At 35.9% G+C, this 20,700-nt stretch overlaps 1 long non-coding RNA gene across 1 annotated transcript; it reads right to left on the reverse strand.

Moving 5' to 3' along the window:
• Positions 1-11,305: 11,305 nt before the first annotated feature.
• On the reverse strand, positions 11,306-11,891 carry LOC125178745. Its single transcript, XR_007157005.1, has 2 exons — positions 11,698-11,891; positions 11,306-11,418 (listed from the first exon to the last, which is right to left on the reverse strand). It is a non-coding gene; the product is annotated as an uncharacterized LOC125178745 (long non-coding RNA).
• Positions 11,892-20,700: the final 8,809 nt, after the last annotated feature.

Raw genomic sequence — 20,700 nt, forward strand, 5'->3', positions numbered from 1 at the left:
ACAATTATTTAAATGAATGCTTCATAGAAACGTTAGAATACTGTATGCTTCTCAGTAATGAAATTGTTGTAGCTGAATTAACTATGAAATAATGATAAGCGTGAGTCTAAGTGTATTTGGCTTTACATGTTTTTAGGCTTTTTTTTATAGTTGAGGATCTAATTCATTGTTATAGCACGATCCGGAAATGACAAATCAGCAGCATTATTCGCTTAAGATGTGAACGTAAAAAAATTTGCAAAAATTATAATCTTTTTGGCATTTACAAACTACCTGCAAGCCGTTTGCTATTCATACGGAAAACTTTACTCTATTAATTGTGCAATGTTTTCATGTTGAATAAATAAAAAAATTGTGAAATTTTAATGGAAATTATATCAGAAATATATTTAATGAGGTTTCACACTCGCTCTATGTGTTATTCATATAGAAAATAAACATCTAGTAATCAGCTAACATATGTTTAAATAGCAGGTACGTAATAATATTGTAATCATACGAATATGATAAAGGTATTGATAAAAATGAACAAGATGAGAGCATGCTGTGTAATTTCGCATGTCTATTATTTTTCATTTCAGTTGCCGTAGTGGCAGGCTATAGCGACCAAACACAAGCACAGCAAACCATTATAAGTTAAAAACCCGTTAAACCCCCAAAAAACGCAAATAAGTTTCATTAACATGCGTAAAAGGCAACTGCGTAATCTAGAGTTATCATATGGTAGAGCTTTATTTATTAAGTAACAATAGATATTCTGTAACAAAAGTTTTTTTGAAACAATAGTTATTCTGTAACAATAGATATTCTGTAACAATAGTTATTTTGTAACAATAGTTATTATGTAACAATAGTTATTCTGTAATAATAGTTATTCTGTAACAATAGTTGTTCTGTTACAATAATAATTCTCCAACAATAGATATTTTGTAACAATAATTATTCTGTAACAATAATTATTCCGTAACAATAATAATTCTGTAACAACAGTTATTCCGTAATTTCCATTGGTATATCCACGAACACAAGATATTTTCCGTGGCACAACGTCCCCATATCGGAAGCTCTGGCCACGCAGCAAACTTTCAAATTATTTTACTCAGGCAAATGCAGGGTTCAGTTGTGACATTGGTTTCTTTTGGTAAAGAATTTAACGTTGACATAAAATTATTCCACCTGCAAATTTCAGCTCATAAATATAGGCTGAAAATCCTTCATTCGAATTTAAAATCAAAGAAAACGCCAAGCAAATTCACCTAATCGATATTGAAAACGTTTCGGAGTCCAGCTCTATCATCAGTTCGACAATCTAAAAGGGAATACAATCTTTTTATAAGTCAAAATTCTAAATCAGACATAAAACCTAAAAAAGAACATTTAATCGAAAAAACAGGACTCGCGGAGCACTGAGTCACTGGGTGCTTGACGTTTTCTTTGCTTTTAAATTCCTTGTGAACTTGCGATATAAGCAGACTGATAGAGCAGGCCGGCTCCAGAGCTCATGCTACGATACAATTTTTCAGGTCTCAGGAACCCACTGACGCCACATTAATCAAAGTCCTAAAAATCAGCGATGCCTACGGTAGAAATTCTCGTGGGAAGAATGACCAAAATCAGTCATTGCTTGAGAACTCTTAGCTTTGAAATATAAGAGGCTGGAAAATTTGAGCCAGTAAATAACTTAATCTGAATTTTGAGTGAAATTCCTACGATAGAAATGACTACGGTAATTTCTATCGTAGGCCTACGATGCCTACGACAGAAATTCTGGTAATGACCAAAATCATTCAACGTTTGAGAACTCTTAGCTTTGAAATATAAGAAGCTGGAAAATTTGAACTCTTATGAATAACTTAATCTGAATTTGTAGTGAAATAGTCTTAGAGGAAAAAATGCAATCAATTTATTAGGATCTGCAGAAATAGTAATAGTGGAAAAAAGGAAACGCTTTTCTCGCTATTTTATCTCAGGCATTGTGCAATATCAGGTGCGTCTATTGATCTAATAGCGAATTTTCTTAAAACTGATCAGAAATAATTCAGACATTGCAATGTATGATTAAGAAACTTGCTCATGCCTAGTAGCCTTCAAGAAATCCCTAGATACGTCCATGTTCTTAGTTGAATTACTGCATTTTATCGCCGCATTTCTTCTCGATATTTCAGTAACATCAATTGTCAATTGGTTCATTACAATTTCAGTTACGCAATTTGAGGTTTGTACGTCCCCCAGCACTGTTGATATTTTACAGTTATTTTATTATGGGGGAAACAGTGTGAAGGAAACACTGACTCTTATTTGCGGCAGGAATTCAGTATTTTGCGGGCGCTCGTTTCCCGTAAAGGCTCTCAGGGAGCTCCGCTTTCAAAGCTGAAAGGATTTCTTGGGATAATTGGCATTAGTGAGGGTCCAATTTAACTGCGGAAGCTTTGGTTAGTGTCAACTAAATTCCCGCCATGAATGTTTAATGTTTTTTCAATCATTCTTTGGCCCAATTTGGTAGCAAGGTAAGTTGTGTGTCAAAAACACCGTCAAGGCTACTATACAAATTATTACTCAACAAAGTATTAAACAAAAGACTAAATGAGTTCCATATAAATATTATACATAGCATATCCATGATTGTTGAAAGGAAAACGTTGCACTGTCGACTTTCAGGTTAGTTAGAAAGTGTAATCGTTGGTTTTCCAAAAATTACACATTTCTCGTGTGTCTTTTTTTTAATACTGGAAAAATAATTAAGATTTTATAGAAGGCCTTAACCCTCTACCACCTAACATGAGCAACCGGAGCAATATTGTCACAAGCCTACTTCCCAAAAAGGATACGTTCTAGTGAGCGCAAAATGACTTGCACTGATGGTTGCCGCCATGTCCAAGGTTAAAATGTTCTCTGTTGCGTACAAACGTCCTCAGGTTGTTATACTCAATAGTCTACGTATAATTTAAGTTGAAAGTTATGTTCCCAGAGAGTGACATACGGCGGTAGAGGGCTAAGCTTTGTAGTGATGCGTTGCTTATGTGGTTATTTGATGGACCGAATTGTAACAGTGGTAAGAATAATGTTGTCTCAATAATTATAATTAATAACAATGAAATAATATCATTGCCTCAATAATTATAATTAAAAATCCTGTATTTGGTTGGTGTACTCATCATTATTTTATATGCATTTCTTTGTCCGCTTCTTAATTTCGGGGACACCTTGTTAGCAAGTTTGAGTTTAATGGTATAATATAGGCACAAATAATGCGCTTAAATGGTATCCTGGAACAATAAGCTTAATTTTTGTGCTGAAATGGTACGCACAATTGAACTGATCAAGTGGTGCGATAATATAATATGCATAATGCTATTGTTAAATAATGTAGAGCGATACACAGAACGGTCGTTGGCATTGCCATTCACTTTACTTGCGCTTAACAGAAATGTTGTTGACATTGCCTTTCACTTATGGTGCAATACACATAACTGTTGTTGGCATTGCCATTATATTTACGTGCGATTAACCGAACTCTAATTCAACCTTTGGAGCACAAGGAAGCAGGCATGAACTTCTTTCCTTAAGTTTCTATGATTCATGAATATTGTTTTCCGTCAAGATGAAATCAGGAAAATATTTTAGAACTCCTCTTTTTTTAGGGAAATGAATTTTTAGGGAAATTTAAAAAAAATCATAATTTCGCCTAGAAATTTTTTTTACTTAAATCAAAAACCAAGATAACAATTCCTCAATCATGAAAACGTTCTCTTAAATTGAAAGCCAAATTAAAACGAATAACTATAGTGGCCAATTAGCCGCTTAGAACAGCACTTGTATATGACGTACCTTTCAACTATAGGTGTTTTTAATGTATAAGAAATCACAAGATAATGTATCACAATATAATAAACCATGTCCTTTTATTATATGAATCAAGCGCTGCCTTTACCCCAGCACAATAGAACATCGGCCGGGAAGATTGGATAATTCATGTAATTATCAAACAGTTTCCTGTATTATGCATATAATGACAATAATTGAATAACAGCGATCATTTTTTTATATGCCAACAGTACATAATTAGCGGCCATTTGTTCTGCTATAATGCACAATATTGCTTAAGTAGAAAAGTAAATCTTTATTTCTTTTCGTCTTAAAACAGAAATCTGTATTAAGGATTTAATAACTGCAACCTCCATAAGTTTTCGACCTAGTTTTTCTGTATGAGAGCAAATAAAAATTTCAATTTGAGCGGGTATTGGTCATTTTAAAATTGGTAACAATTTTTTTACGACAGAGTTAATATAAATATAAAGTTAATATAAATATAAGTTAATAAATAATAAATAATATTAATTAAGGTAATATAATTAATGTACTGATTGTTTCCAATGAAAAGCTGTCAAATTTTTTTATTCATATATTATTAATTTACTTTAATTGTTTAAATTAAATTGCCATTGTATTTACGTGCGATTAACTGAACTTTTTCGATTTTTGAGCACAAGAAGCAGGCATGAACTTCTTTCTTTAAGTTTCTATGACTCATGAATATCGATGTCCGTCAGGATGAAAGCAGGAAAATATTTTAGAATTCCTCTTTTTTATGGAAATTAATTTTCTTATTGAAATTAAAAAAAATCATAATTTTGCCTAAAAATTCTTTTGTCTTGAAACAAAAACCAAGATAAAAATTCTTCAATCTTGAAAATTTTTTCATAAATTTGAAGCCAGATGAAAACGAATGACTATAGTCGCCAATTAGCCGCTTGGAATCAACAGTTGTATATGACGTACCTTTCAACTATAGGTGTTTTTAATGTACAAGAAATCCCCATAAAATTTATCACAATATAATAAACCATGTCATTTTATTATATGAATCAAGCGCTGCCTTTACCCCAACGCAATTGAACATCGGCCGGGAAGATCGGATAGTTCATGCAATTATCAAACGATTTCCTTTACTATGCATATAATGACAATACATGAATTACAGCGATCATTTCTTTATATGCCAACAATACATAATTAGCGACTATTTGTTTTGCAATAATGCTCAATATTGCTTAGGTGGAAAAGAAAATGTATATTTTTTACGTCGTAAAACAGAAATCTGTATTAGAGATTTAATTACTGCATCCTCCATGACTTTTCGATCTCGTTTTTCTGTATGAAAGTAAATAAAAATTTCGGTTTGTGCGGGTATTGCTCATTTTAAAATTGGTAACAATTTTTCTCTTTGCACGGCAGAGTTAATCAAATAATATACTGATTGTTTCCAATAAATAACTGTCAAGATTTTTTATTCATATATTATTAATTTACTTTAATTGTTTAAGTTATTAAAATCACAGCATTGACGCAGACATGAAAATACATTAGGCATTTTATTTGTTATATAAATATGGGATCAAATTCGAAATTCCGCATACAAATACTTGAGAAAATTTACTACCGCATGACTTGCATAAGGTCTACGGTATTTAGTACTGAGATTTTATTTACTTGAACATGCAATTCAATTGACGTAGGAAGTTAAGCAAAACTGTCGCTTTCGCTCCATTAAAGAATGAATAAAATCCCTAAAGGTTTCTCAAGGCATGTCGTTTGCTAATGAAATTCCTAACCAATTTTCAGAACAACTCTAAAAACATGGGAAAATTCTCGTTATACTTCAATTAAATTGAACTCCTCTCCAGGTGTATTTTCCTTATGACTTTACTGGCAATAGTTTAAAAGTCGTGTAAAATTTGTTCAAAAATTAGTAAGCATTGTGCTCGTTATAAATTAAAATCTACTATGTATTCAAAATTTAAGAAAAATTCAATGTAAAAAGAAATCAGTATAAATATACTATAACTGGTGAAAAACTAAACCTAAAAACGTATTAAATTCTACATGGTGATAAGACAAGGCCAAAGTAAACTCAACCTTTTCGTTCTTGGGAATTTTTCAAATGATTTTAAGTTTAGTAGAACAATATAATTTTTTGTGGCGAATAGAATTATGGCAATAGAATTTTTCGTGGCGTTATATCTTCGAATATGAAAGTTTTTACTGCAAATAAACGAAATTTTAATCGATATATAATGTGTATTTCTTTATTTATTGTTCGCTGTGATTTTTCATTATTCGACAGTACGAATGGGGACTTTCATATATGTATGCGCAAGTTTAATTCAGAAAAAAATAGGATTAAAATTGAACCGTTACACCCACCATCTTATTTCCATCCCATAGGTATTGTCTCAACCATAAATTTTATTTAATTGGCTCATTGAACTTATTATCACCCCTACAAAAAGAGAATATCGCGAAAGTCAGTATTAGGTCGAGGAGTTACAAACTATTAAGAAATTTTCTCACACTTGTTCACGGGAGCTGGGCAATTTGAATGATTTTCAAAATATTGAAGAGTTCAGAACTCTTAATCTCACATATGTTTGGTTTCGGATGAAAGAAACGATAATCAAATATATACCTATGAAGCCAGTTCAAATATGTATATAACACAAAAATTTCTTCAATACTGATACTTGAGCGAATAGAGTTTTAATACTCAATTCGTTCTCTGTGAGCGATTGGTCTTTTGAATTTTATTTCTATCAAATCAAATTTTGATTTTAATTATTTTTAGAATAACATAATTTTTTTATTATACACTGGTGAATCTCCTACGTAACAAAACGTAGAAGTCTGATATTTTACTTTCCATACATTATCATCCATCACCCATTCGACCTAAAGCTTGTTAATCTGACATTTATTTCAGATAACCTCCGTAGCCGCAAGTTCAACAAAAGTGGAATTTAAGTCTCCTACACAAGTTGTATATTTTTAAATTTGGTAATTAATTTGATCATCACCTCGATTCATTAGTAAAAAATCCGTGGCATGAGTTGCAGTTGCCGCCTTAAGCAAAATAATTTAGTTTATATAAATTTTTTATCTAACTGAACTAGTTGCAACGATCTGCTCTTTAACATGGTCTAATAACAACATGGTCTTTAACAAGGGCAAGTAGTAATTATTTATTTTCACCATGAATGCTATTGTCTAAATCTATTAAATTGTCTGAGAAGAATGCCTGCAATTAAAGGAATCTCAGGAATTGATTGGAGGTTGCAGGAATCCCACAGATCAGGTTTCAATCCTCCAGTCAAAGGACCAACTTCTGCAAGATTTCCTTCAGAATTTATCCTATGATCGCAACTTAAAATGCTTTAGTTATTTGGTTTCTGGTCTTCCCAAGATCGAATTCTAAACCTTCGCACACTATCTTCAAGACACGAGACGCAACTTGTTTAAAATTTCCTGGAGATGACATTCCCATCAATGAAGCTGCACAGGCTCACGCACCCGTTTGCCGGCAGGTTAGGTTATAATTTTTATTTAGCTGTAAACTTATGAAGAAAACCGAAATGTTCTGTTCGAAAAGTTAGTTATCAGTAAGGATCATATTTAAATTGATTTATTATTGCCACTTAGTTAACAACTGAATATTGAGTTTTCCGCGGGTGCATGTTTTGGGCATGGGTGTCATACATAAAAATACAAATAGTGTTTACGAGCACAAATGTTCGTAGTCCGCGATTTTAAACTGACACGTAAATTTCTGTATTCCAATAGATATTTTGAAACAATTTTATAGCAACGATTTATAATTTTCCGTTACAAATTGCTGCCAATGACGACTATATGATCAATTATAGCTATAGAAACCCTTCAGAACTTATTAGTTTCTTGAATATTAATCAAAATCCAGTATTTCGCTGAGTTTTTGTCACAATTATTCCGTGCATAATTGTTGCAATCAAGTCGCTAGTAATCCGCTTTCCTGTTGAAACATCCAACTGAAATTTATCCATACTTATCGGACTCTATTATTCAGTTAAAATATAATGCTATTATGATGAACGAATAATTCAGTTTAAATCTAAAAACAAGATGCAAACACATTACGGAGAACTTCAAACGATCTCGGCCTTCCGCTCGCGACAGGGCAATTCAATTTAACGGAGCCGCTCTCAGGCCGCATTTTCCGTGGTCGAGAGGCGGCGCCTGAGGCAGACCTGGCATTTACATGTTCTTTGATCAATTACACATTGAATGACCTGAAGTTTGAGGTCAAACCCACGACTGAACCAAAGTACACAGAATATTCGCTGGCCAAGAAAATTATAGGACGTTGACAGTGATGTTTGATGACGTAAAGTTAGGCTTCTCCATTTGTTGGAATTTTGTCCGATATTCGCTGGCCAAGAAAATTAAAGTATGTTGACAGTGTTTTCCCTGAGTGGTTTGATGATGGAAAGTTAGGCTTCTCTCTTTGTTGGAATTTTGTACGATTGCATGAAAATAAGTTTTTTATATAGACGCTTGACTTTCTCTTTATCTGCGTTTAAATGTAAGTCTCCCATATATTTGGACCAATTGAAAATTCATATTGAATATAATAAGAACAATAAAATTTTATAAATTTCGTTCCAGGGCAAAGTGATAATTTTTTACAATAGTTGCAGTTCATGTCAGTTGCATGACAGTTCATTATGCTGAACTCATGGGGAAGCAAATGATTAAGAAGACACGAATGATTAGGAAGTTAATTTCGTTTCAACTAATGTCATTACAATTCCCAACATAGTATGAAATATCTGCAACTTAATACCAGTACTGAGATAATATAACTTGAAACCCCTGTCATATAAACGAAGGAATGGAGTAAATAAATAAAACTATTGGGATATGTAATCGCTCAATGACATCATAATGAGGGTTTAGTAAGCTATTTAATGCAAGCGTTAAGTTTATAAAGTGTGAATTCGTCTAGGTCCCTTCTTTTCAAGGGACCATGACGACAATGACTTGATGGTTAATATAGATGATGGTATACAGTTTCCGGTCAAGAAACTTCATTTGGAAAATAGAGCAGCACTGATGAGACTAATATCACTTGGTCTCTCAACAACTACAAGCTCAATTACCCACCAAACTTAGACGACTTGTATGATGTTAGGCGGACCAAATCGTGCATCGACTAAGAATTTGAAAGTTAACTCATCCAAATGAAATTGTTAATCGATAGATTTTTATGTCACGCTGTCGAGTTTTCGTTACTGTACTCATGTTTTAATCTCTTTCGTTTAAAATTTGATTATCTCTGTCGATTACACTTGTATTCTCCTCATTCTTTTAACCGATGATGAAGCTTGTCTTTTTTAAAAATTCTCAACCAAGGTTTTGTTAATTTACTTATCATTTTCTTTGTTTTTTAGCGCATTTTCTCATTTATGGAAAAAATGCCCTATTGTGCTCGTCATGTCCGTCCGTCCGTCTGTCCGTGACTTCACGTTATTGTCGACGAGAAAATGCGCTCTCTGTCCCTCACTGCAGTGAGTACTGAGTTATATTTTTTTTAATTATTTGTTGTCGAGCAAAAATGTTACTGCCAGCCACCCCTGATTTCCAATAAGGATATTCCCTTCTGAAGAGAGCAGCTGAGCCTGTCATGGCTTCCATAATAGCATCTTTGGCTACTGCAATTGCCTTCCTAGCCTCTTAATGTCCAATGACTCGACAAACTGCCTTGCCTATGGAGTTCTTTTAAGGGCGCACACCCGGTCTAGTGTGCCTTATTATGGCATCGTTCAAAGAAATATATGGCGGGTAACTAGAAGTAATGAACAGAAAAGGCTGCTGGCAGCTGCAAAACGTCCATCTGCGAGGATCCTGTTACTTAGGCTGATTAGAGGTAATTATTTGACCTATAGTCGAATGCACCTCCATCATGTCAGTTTGGCCGGGATGAGAAAAATTGTATAATTTTGAAAATAAAATGGAATGCGGTTATATTGTTTATGATTATACAAATATAATGATTTTATAAATGCCACAAATCCATCTGTTGAATATTACTTTCATCATGTTCGTGGTCTCTAAATTAGTTTATATAATTAATTTTAATTATAAATGCGCATGCACCCAGCTTTTTAATTTCCTTCCAAATTAGCTTCATGAAAGACATCAAAGAAGAACGAACGCAATGTTCTTTGATAAATCCTATTGAATGCCAACAGAGTAAATTTCTAATTCCTTGTGAATTAATGGGGTCATATGAAAATTCGGATATTCTGAAAGCATATGCCTTCAGAAACATTGTTCTGAAATTTCACCGAGAATGAGTAATACCTGAATGCGTCAAAGAATGCAAAAAATATAAACTGGAATAATTAGCATCAGTTAATGAATGCGCGTTAATTGGAATCCTCTAACTTTCAATTATGGAATAAACATATACTTCAATTAATCATAGTATGATATTGGCATTTTTCCAACAAGGCAAAATGACTTTTTGGCTGGAATTTTGTGGTTAAACTATTACTGGTAATTCGAGAATATTCATGTTCCACAATCAGAAAATATCATTATTTATTCGTTGCATATTTGCGCTTATTTACGGTCACGTCCTTAACTCAATTTTTCCCAGGGCTCCGATGATCACGTGTGTCAAGCAGCTGACACACGGCCAACCGTCGGCCGGCGATAAAACGTCCAATACGATTTGTAGCTGACACACGGCCAACCGTCGGCCAGCGATAAAACGTCCAATATGATTTGTAATTAGTCGACGTTGACACGATCAGCGCTCAGCGGAGGAGGGCTAATTGCTTTAAGCCTCATTTTCGCCACTGATGAGCCCCATAAAAAATAATGATCGGAATTAATTAGGCCGGGGCAAACACTGCAATCAAAAACAAAGCAAATAGGTGAGCTAAAACGTTCTAGTTTTCTGTTCTCATATACGTATTAGTGACTGGAATTTATTTATGCTGAGTTGGAATACTATTAATAAAAGATTTTTTGCCAAAAGTACTAACAACAGAATTAACAACGACTATTATTTATAATGACGAAAATTGCATTTTATATTGTGAATTTTATTGTTCACTTATTATAATGAGGATATAGAATAACGTATTCGTTGCAGTTCATTTCCTCTAGTATAGAATATGTCTGCTCAATTGATACCAAATACAAATTTATTTATTAGATTAACCATAAACTGTGTTTCTCAAATATCTCGAGAAATACAAATTTATTCAGAAATTAAAATCCATACATGAACGCCTGCGTCACTGTAAATAGCTCTGAAATAACCTGCGTGATAATATATATCATCGTCAAAACATTCTACCAAAAACCGGAACATACTTAAATCGGAAAAAAATAATTTCTAAGAGATGATTCAGCATCGGTGACCACACGTGGTCAGGTTTAAGTCCGGTTCAAGTCTAAATGGTGGGATATAATACTAGGGAAATCCCTAACAAATATTTATTTAAATGACTGGCACACAGATAGTTCATGAACCTAAAGATGTAGGTTCTTGTTCCCTCCAGGTCCACCTTCGTCCACCGGTATACGGGTCCGAGGCTGTGGAAGAAACAGTTATGGTTTATAGTTATGAGTTCTAGTTATCGTAATAGTAATAGTAATAGTTCTGGTTATAGTAATAGTTCTGGTTATAGTAATAGTTCTGGTTATAGTAATAGTTCTTATAGTAATAGTTCTAGTTATCGTAATAGTAATAGTTCAAGTTATCGTAATAGTAATAGGGTTTCTGCGGATGTAAGGTTCTCTTTTAGGATTGCAAGAAGGCAGCACGCACGGACGGATCATGAGCCCGGATATTGGATAATTCACACGGCTCACCTCCACGGCACGACCGAGGGCGTACGCAGTCTCAGGGTAGGTCCCACACTAGTAGCAGAGCGCCAGATGTCCGATGGTAGGACGACCGAGGCAGTAGAGCCGAAGGTCGGACAGCACGACGACCGACGTCGGATATGCGGATGACGGACGTCGGAGGGAGGACGACAAAAGTCGGTCGAAGTGTATCGCCGTCAAGCCCGTGGCTTCAATAACTAAACGGGAGCTTGAATGTTGATTGCCACGTATGCATATGGCGTTGGAGGCGCAGTAAAATCAGGCGCTGCGTCCGGCTGCTGTGATGGCTGAGCAGGGACGACACGAACCAAGTCCTCAGGCTCAAGGCGCGCAAAGTGATTGATTTGCACATCCTTATAGAGAGGATTGTGTGTGATCAACCAACAAAGCGCTGCATAGAGATACTGGCGACGAATGGGAAAGTCACGCGAGATGTTCAAATTCTCAAGCGTTTCTGTGACAATCACCATGCCTGAATCATCGCTTGAGCGAGGCAGCATATTTGGTAGCTTTTCGCTAACCTCAAATATGTCGAGCGCAAAAAGAATAGCCTGACCCTTGAATCCATATTGACCAAATCGACCACCAAATTTTATCACTTTCAAATACGGATTGATGCGGCGCAAGAGTCGGTATTCGGACTCGTGCAAGTCCTTAATGCAATCTGGAATCTCGCCAGGATCAAGATTGTTCCAGTATGCCTTTGGGGGAGCCATTCGATTGCGCGCATTCTTCAGATGCGACTCGCAACGATAGCAAACTTCCAGTGTTAGGGATAGCTTTTCAATGTAATAATTTCATAGATAGTTAGACTATGGGTTTTGTCATTTTGCTTTTTAAGTCAACTATTACGTCACCTCGTCTAGATCCGTCATGTAACTTGTCATTGCTAAGTGATCCACTACAGAGGTTGGTACCTGAATTGTTTATCGTGTTTGTATGAGGACCGAATTTGCTTCGCATGCGCAGCAACCCATCCTCACATTTGTACAAATTGAATTGTGCAACCAACTGAGGCATCTTACGGACACCTTTATTCTTTGATTCAAGGTAAGCTAACTCTTCAGGAAATCGCAATTTCTGTTCAACAGCAATAATGGAATTGAATGCAGCAGCGTAGTAATTTAAATTAGCTTGCTGAATCAGACCTCTACGTAGTTTTAGTTTATCAATAAATTGCAGAACAAGTTTGTAGACATCAATAAGTTTCCCAAGGTTTGAAAATTTATCCAGAGGAATCAAGTGGGAAGGTTTATCTGGCGGACATTGAACAGAATTAGCAGCGACATGAAATGTTGTCTCGTTCGAGGTCACTTCATCCACTGGTCTGCACAAAGGATTAGGTAACAAAATGGTCAAGTCCGAAATTGCAAAATTGCCCTCCGACAAGAAAGAAGGACCCTGGTAATAGTTAGTTTTCATTAGTACTCTATGACTGCGTGGGCGAGTCAAATTGTCGGCGGGGTTGAGCTCGCCTGAAATGTGAGAAAAAGTAATTGGACAGTTACGGCAAAATTCTTCAATTGAACGTAATGTATTTCTTACAAAAATGGAAAGGCTCTGAACTTTAGCAAATTTGACAGCAAACGAATGGATCCAATGGAGGCTGACCATGCTGTTAAAAAAAAGGTAAAGATTTTCAATGTTGATTGGGTCTGCGACCGTCTCCCCGGCCAGAGCTCTGCGAGTGTCAACGAGCGTTTCCACTCCCAAACGTATGGCATCGAGCTCCAGTGAAGGGATCGTTTTCCTGCAATTAGTCGATACGAGGCGGTTTTTTGCCAAAAGAAAACTTACTTTGTTAGAAGTCATGTCCTTTATGTAGATCACCACTCCGGTAGCATCTCGCGAAGCATCAGTGAATGCAATAAGGCTGAATTTCCCAGCTCTTGGTCCAACGGAACGCGCCATGCTGACTCTGGGACAGTTGTTTACCTGCTTCGCAATTCTTTGCCATTCACAAAGCAAAATTTCAGGTAAGGGAGAGTCCCAAGTTAATGATTTATCACACAGTAATTTTTGCAAGAAAATTTTAGCTCGTAACAAGACAGGTGCGTACAAATTGAATATGTCGTAGATAGCGTTAATAGTGCTCAAAATTGTCCTTTTAGTTGAGGCTGTGAGATCCAGGTTGATCTGGTTTGGTATCAACTCGTCGCTGACTTTATTCCAGGACATTCCGAAAAATTTGGTTTCGTTGGGAGCAGATTCCTCGGCTGGGGAAACTAGCTCCGGCTGCAGGACTTCAGAATTTGTGCTGAACTGCTGCAACTCAAATTTATAAGGTGAGAAAATAGTTTCTAAGGATTTGTACGCGTAGATCATTTCTTCATGAGAATTGCAGGAGTAGCTGGCATTATCCATATAAATAGTATTGTAGAGAGATTTCTTCAATCGGTCTAGCTTTTCATCCCCAGTTCTGTCAAGGACAAGGATTTTGTACAGAGCAAGCACGAGCAAAGCAGGGCTACACCGCAGCCCGAAACTGAGTCTGAGATTGCGATAACCGACCACTGTGAAGTCTCGCCTCTCCACGTCTCTGAACCAAAGAAACAGGAGCCTATTTTGATCACGTTCTGGTAATTTAATGGTAAGAAATGCCTTCTTTAAGTCGAACACCATCAGCAGGGAATCAAACCTGAGAAGCATAAGGGCGTTAGTAATTTTGTGATTAAGACATGGACCTGGTAGCATTGCCTGGTTATGACTTATTCCGTTATTTTTCTTCTCACACAGGTTAGATAAGAAAACGACACGGCACTTGGTGGACTCGTGGTTCATCCTGTACACTGCGGAATGCGGCAAGAAACTGCACTCCGGATGCAGCTCCATGAACTGTGGAAGATCTTCCACCTTCTCGATGATCCCAAGACTCCTCTGCTCATTGATGACATCATTGTAAAGGCGTAATTTATTTGGATCATTCTTTAGTTTAGTTTTAGTAGATTGTAATATGCTGAGAGATAAATGGTAATTTTTGGCAAGTAAATGCGAGTTTTGGTTATTCCACGTTAGAGGTATTATTAACCTTCCATCATGATCTCTCTCAACGTTATTCAAAACATGGTTTATCAAGGCCTGATCAGATTCAGAGTAACAATGCTCATGATCTGAAGTATCGTCATCAAATAATAAATCGTCATCTCTCACCGCATTCGAACAAACGCAAGCATGTGCAGTTATGTCCGAAGCCAGACCAGACCCGTCCTCAGCTTCCACGAGCGCTGAAGGCGCGTAATGTACCACAGGTACATCGAAGGTCGAAGACCTGATCGCACCAGTGGCATCCAGAGGACAAGGAGGTAATTGTGAAATATTACTGATCAAAGCATCTATACTGCCTGAAAAAATGACACCAATCGGGGAGGAAATAAAAGACGCCTTTGGCGACTTATCCCCAAATGTAACGTAGGTCATTGGCAACATGTAATCAGCATCTGCACCGAGAATCAGGTCAAGATTAGTAACTTCAGTGGCGTCTGAATTCGCAAACTGACGATCAGCAAGATGATATCCGGCAGCGTGAAATGAATTGACAACTGATGAAATACCGGCTACCGAAAATTGCGTGCTTATTCCGTCTAAGCAAATGGCATCAATGCTGAATACCTTCTCATTAAGCATCAAAAAAATTTGGACAATTTTGGTACGAATGGTTCGGCTAGTGTTAAAGCCATGGATTCTTAAAGGTACATTATATGATATTACTGGCAAGTTAAGATTATCTGCCAAAGAAGTTTTAATAAATGAGCGCTGACAGCCTCCATCCTTAAAGACACGAATTTGTTTCTTACCATAGTCGGTACGGAGATGTGCAGTGAAAGTAGGTAAGGCTATAGCATCGTCACCTGAAGCGAGCGATGCCTCCACCTGTCAAATTCCAGTCAGAGTTTCCATCACCGGTCGCTTGGGCGCCTGTGGAGTACTTGGAGGAACGTTAGAAGAGTTTTTAATGCATAGGTATGACATGTGGTTAGCTTTGCAATGACGGCAAGGTGACTTGAACTTAAATTTACAATTGTTGGTAGTGTGATTTGCAAAACTACACTTAGCACAAGCGTGCATAAGCTTCAACTTATCGATTTTATTTTTAGGAGAATCGTAAGTCGGGCAAGTAGGTAATGAATGGTCAGCGCGCTTCCTGTCATGAGAACACAGGTTACACGTCTTGTGGACGCGGACATCAGCAGCCATAGCGGTCGCATCGACTAGTGCTTCTTTAGGTCTGTGCGCTTTCACAGCATCCCGGCCCATTTTCACCCGCTTCTGCTCAATCTGTCCAACGTAACGTTCAGACGCTTCGAAAATGTTGTCATTGATTTCCTGGATGGAAGGTTTACATTTATTAGTTATGCCAACTAAATGAGATTTGAAATCATTGTTTAGGCCATTCGAAACAAAATATTGGAGAATGTCATCAGTCGTAATGGATAAAGAATTAACGCCTGCCAGAACAGTGCGCATAGTACCAAGGAACGCATAAGGTTCCTCGTTTTCTTTTAAATTCAAATTGGTTAGTTGGCGGATTATGTCATGTTTAGAATTAAGATCAGAATGAAAAGCCTTNCGTGTTCAGGAGTTAAACTTCACTTTAGCTGGTCGTAACTCGTACCATTCGCCGGCTCAACGCCTCGGAGCGGGACAGCATAGCATTTTCAAAGTTCGAGAAAGATAGTTTCAGAACAATGAACGTAGCAGCCGGGACGTAGCAGCTACTGTCACGGGAGCTCAGCACAAGGAACCTCTTGCCTCAACGGTTAGAACAGCCACGTCCCCAGGAAGCTTCGTCAGAACTCGCAAATTTAAATTAGTTAGTTGGCGGATGATGTCATGCTTGGAATTCAAATTGGAATGAAAAGCCTTCAAAAGCAAGTCTTTGGCAGTCTCGTAAGATTATCATTAAAGTACGTCATTATTATTAACGTACGTCAGTATCATTACAGTACGTCGCTATTAACGTACGTCATTATCATTTGCATACGTCATTAACATTAAAGTACGTCATTATTAACGTACGTCATTATCATTATCGTACGTCATCATAATTAACGTACGTCATTATCATCAAAGTACGTCACTATCATTAGCATACGTCATTATCATTACGTACCTACTTATCATTAATGTTCGTCATTATCATTAACGTTCGTCATTATCAATAATGTAGGTCATTATCATTAACGTACGTCATTATCATCAGCTTACGTCATTTTCAATAACGTACATCATTATCATTAGCATACGTCATTATCATTAGCTAATCATCTTGAAATATGTAGATATTCTCTGAAATAGATACTAAAAAAATGCTATGAAATAGACGCTAACTTGAGATGTTGAAAAATTGTCATAGATTACAAGAGATCTAGAGATCCTAAGAAAATATCTGAATATTCTAACAAAATTTCTGAATATCCTTAGAAAATATCTGAATTTCCTTAGAAAATATCTTAATATCCTAAGAAATTATTTGAATATAAAAAAATTCTGAATATCCTAAAACAATATCGGAATATCATTAAAAAATTTCAGAATACCATAATAAAATGTCTTCAGGAGCTAATAAAATTTTTCCAAATTTTACTGTACGTGTAATCGAGCAGCTATATCGTATTCAATATATTCAGTTACCTTGATAGTTATTAAGATACAGAGTTGTTACCCTCAATAAGATACAGAGTTGTTTTCCTCAATAAGATACAGAGTTGTTACCCGCAATAAGATACAGAGTTGTTACCCTTAACAAGATACAGAGTTGTTACCCTTAACAAGATACAAAGTTGTTACCCTTAATAAGACACAGAGTTGTTACCCTTAATAAGATAGAACTGTTACCCTTAATAAGATACAGATTTGTTACCCTTAATAAGATACAAAGTTGTTACCCTTAATATAATACAGAGTTGTTACCCTTAATAAGATAGAGTTGTTACCCTCAATAAGATACAGAGTTGTTACCCTTAATAAGATAGAGTTGTTACCCTTAATATAGTAGAGTTGTTACCCTCAATAAGAGACAGAGTTGTTACCCTTAATATGATACAAAGTTGTTACCCTCAATAAGATACAGTGTTGTTACCCTTAATAAGATAGAGTTGTTACCCTTAATAAGATACAGAGTTGTTACCCTTAATAAGACACAGAGTTGTTACCCTTAATAAGACACAGAGTTGTTACCCTTAATATGACACAGAGTTGTTACCCTTAATAAGATACAAAGTTGATACCCTTAATAAGATACAGAGTTGTTACCCTTAACAAGATACAGAGTTGTTACCCTTAACAAGATACAAAATAAGATACAGAGTTGTTACCCTTAATAAGATATAAAGTTGTTACCCTTAATAAGATATAAAGTTGTTACCCTTAATAAGATACAGAGTTGTTAACCTTAATAAGATATAAAGTTGTTACCCTTAATAAGATACAGAGTTGTTTCCCATAAACATAATCTCAGTCATCTGAAGCGTCCACAAACGTAAGACATTCAAGAGAAAGCGAGCAAGCTACAAAAGAGCTTTAATTTTGTGTCGATTATTATTAATTAAATGCGATAATATTAACATTAATTAAAATAAATATCGGTTTACATGTGGTCAATGAATAACTTGTTTAATAGCAGACGAGAAGGGTGATTGTGAAAAATAATACTGTGGAAGGAAGGACATCTTTACTTGACTATTTTTCTAACAATACATTAATACTCGGCAATGCTGTTCGTACCTGAAGGCTTTGTGATGATAGCAAATTGAGTTGTCATTTAATTGATCAAAATATCCACGCACGACCGATGACGTCACTTCAAAGCAAGCAATCTACACGACGAGGCCAATTTTCATTCATCCAATAACTCAAAGCAGGTCATTGAACCCGGCATTTTTTATATTTTCATTTTATTTTTCCGTGTATCTGCTGTAGCAAACATGACTTTTCAATTCTAAAGAATATCCCTATAAAAACATTCATATTCATTTAGAATATTCGAATGAATTCCCGGGAAAATGTTCACAAAATCAAATAAAAATAATTAATTACAAGTTTCAATATTCCGGACACGGCGTCTTCTATATATGACTGAATTAATTAGATAATATTAGCTATTTAATAAACGAAATAGCGAGACATGGTAGAATTTGTTCCATAACTTCATCTTTGCGGTATGCATCGGAATTCCAACCTGTCAATGCTGATGATTCCGTGGGCAAAAGTTGATACAAACTATGGGAGGGAAAAGTTTGCAATCTATGTTTTGTTGTAATGTTAATCCGGAAAGTTTCGTTGTCGTAGCCTGAAGTAGAGAAATCCTGTGACGCCTGAGCTTTGTGTGCATTAGCCACTTTTTGAAAAAATGTCCATGTCAGCCATGCTAGAGCTGACAATCTGGAGATGAACTTTCATAACTTTCATTTATTGCTAAGTATTGCTTATAATCAGGAAGAGTGGACAATCTAAATCAGGAGCGAATTTAATATAAACTAAATTGATGACTGTTGGGCTTATTAATACGATCATCGTGGTGACTTTTAAGTGGAGAATGCAGTGAGCTTGTTTTGACTCGCAATTTCACATCGACACTTCACGTAAGATTTTTGTTCTGATCTTGGGTTTTCCTTGTATTGAAGTATTTATAACTGGCAGTTGTTTCTTACTTATAGTATAAATGTGCCTTAGAAGCGAAATATTTCAGTAAGTTAGCTTCACACTCCCGCTCATTTGTTATCCGAAGGCCGTCAATAAAGCTCTTGGGAAAATCCAGCACCGAAATTTTGACCAAGTCTAAGGCTAAACAGAAACCACTGAAAAAGTTAATTGAAACTTGCGATGTAATGAAGGCATTTGATTATTAAAAGTTCAATGCAGCCTTGGGTTTATTTTAGGCAGTTAATATCTTATCTGTTTAATCCTGTAATTTTTTAATAAGAAAATACCAAACGTTTGAAAATGTAACTGGTTCAGTTGGGCAAAAATTTCTGTCCAGCAATGAAGACAAATTCAAAATCCTGATTATCTTACAAGAAGATTAAATTAATGACAGGAGCATTAAATTGATGTTAATGCGTTCTCTATTTTATTGTATGACTTGCCTTTTCTTATTTAACTTTTTCCTAATTTCGCTTACTTTGACGATCATGGAACTAAAATTTCTTACAAATGATCGCTTTTGTCTGCTCTGTTTAGTCTGTTCTATTTTTTTCTATCGTCATTGTCTGCTTATTCTTCTTATCATCCCGCGCATCGTTAGAACAATTAGCGATGAAGAATGTGGTGGGTAGTTTTTGGTATGAATAAAAACTTATAATGTCGGTATTTAAAGCTAAACTTGGGCTCTTTGTTGTCACTGTTATTTAAATGCCTGGAACTCGTGACCCAGCATATCCACCAGCGTGGATGTATGAAGCGGTGTGAGTTGTAACGTGAACTTCCTCTCAGAGAAATGAGCGAGGCTTTGTCCAAATAACGATGCACGTTTGGATCTTGTGTGGGTTATCTGCATCCAAGTTGGCCGGGCAGAAGGTGGCGTATCAGTGCTAAATATGCTCCCTGCTCGTTCTGAGGTTTAAAAAAGTGTATCACTATTTGGCCAATATAAGCCATTATTTTTCTGAGTGTGAGAGTGTTAGATATTTTTGAACCGTGGTTCCTCACAAGTCAAATCGATGTTCATAAGAGGCTAATCAACATAATTTCAGGAAAATTTCTCCTGATAGAATATCTGGTTTACGAGCGATGCCTGAACTAAGCTATAAAATTGATCTTTTACAAAGCAACGTAAAACACCTATTTTGTTTTACCATGCAAACACTTGACGATAAATGCAGCGCGGTAACCTATGCATTTGTACACAAGCTTCGTGTCACTCCAAGACTCGTCTATATTTCAGAAAATGAAACCAAGTCTCTGAATTCTTCCAATTTCAGTTCAAAATTCATAATAGCTTTCAGCTGCCTTGTACAATTGCCTGGCATCAAAATTCAATTATTCGCTCTT

This window comes from Hyalella azteca, unplaced genomic scaffold (assembly GCF_000764305.2).
Source record: "Hyalella azteca isolate HAZT.00-mixed unplaced genomic scaffold, Hazt_2.0.2 contig12383, whole genome shotgun sequence".
Lineage (NCBI taxonomy): Eukaryota > Metazoa > Arthropoda > Malacostraca > Amphipoda > Hyalellidae > Hyalella > Hyalella azteca.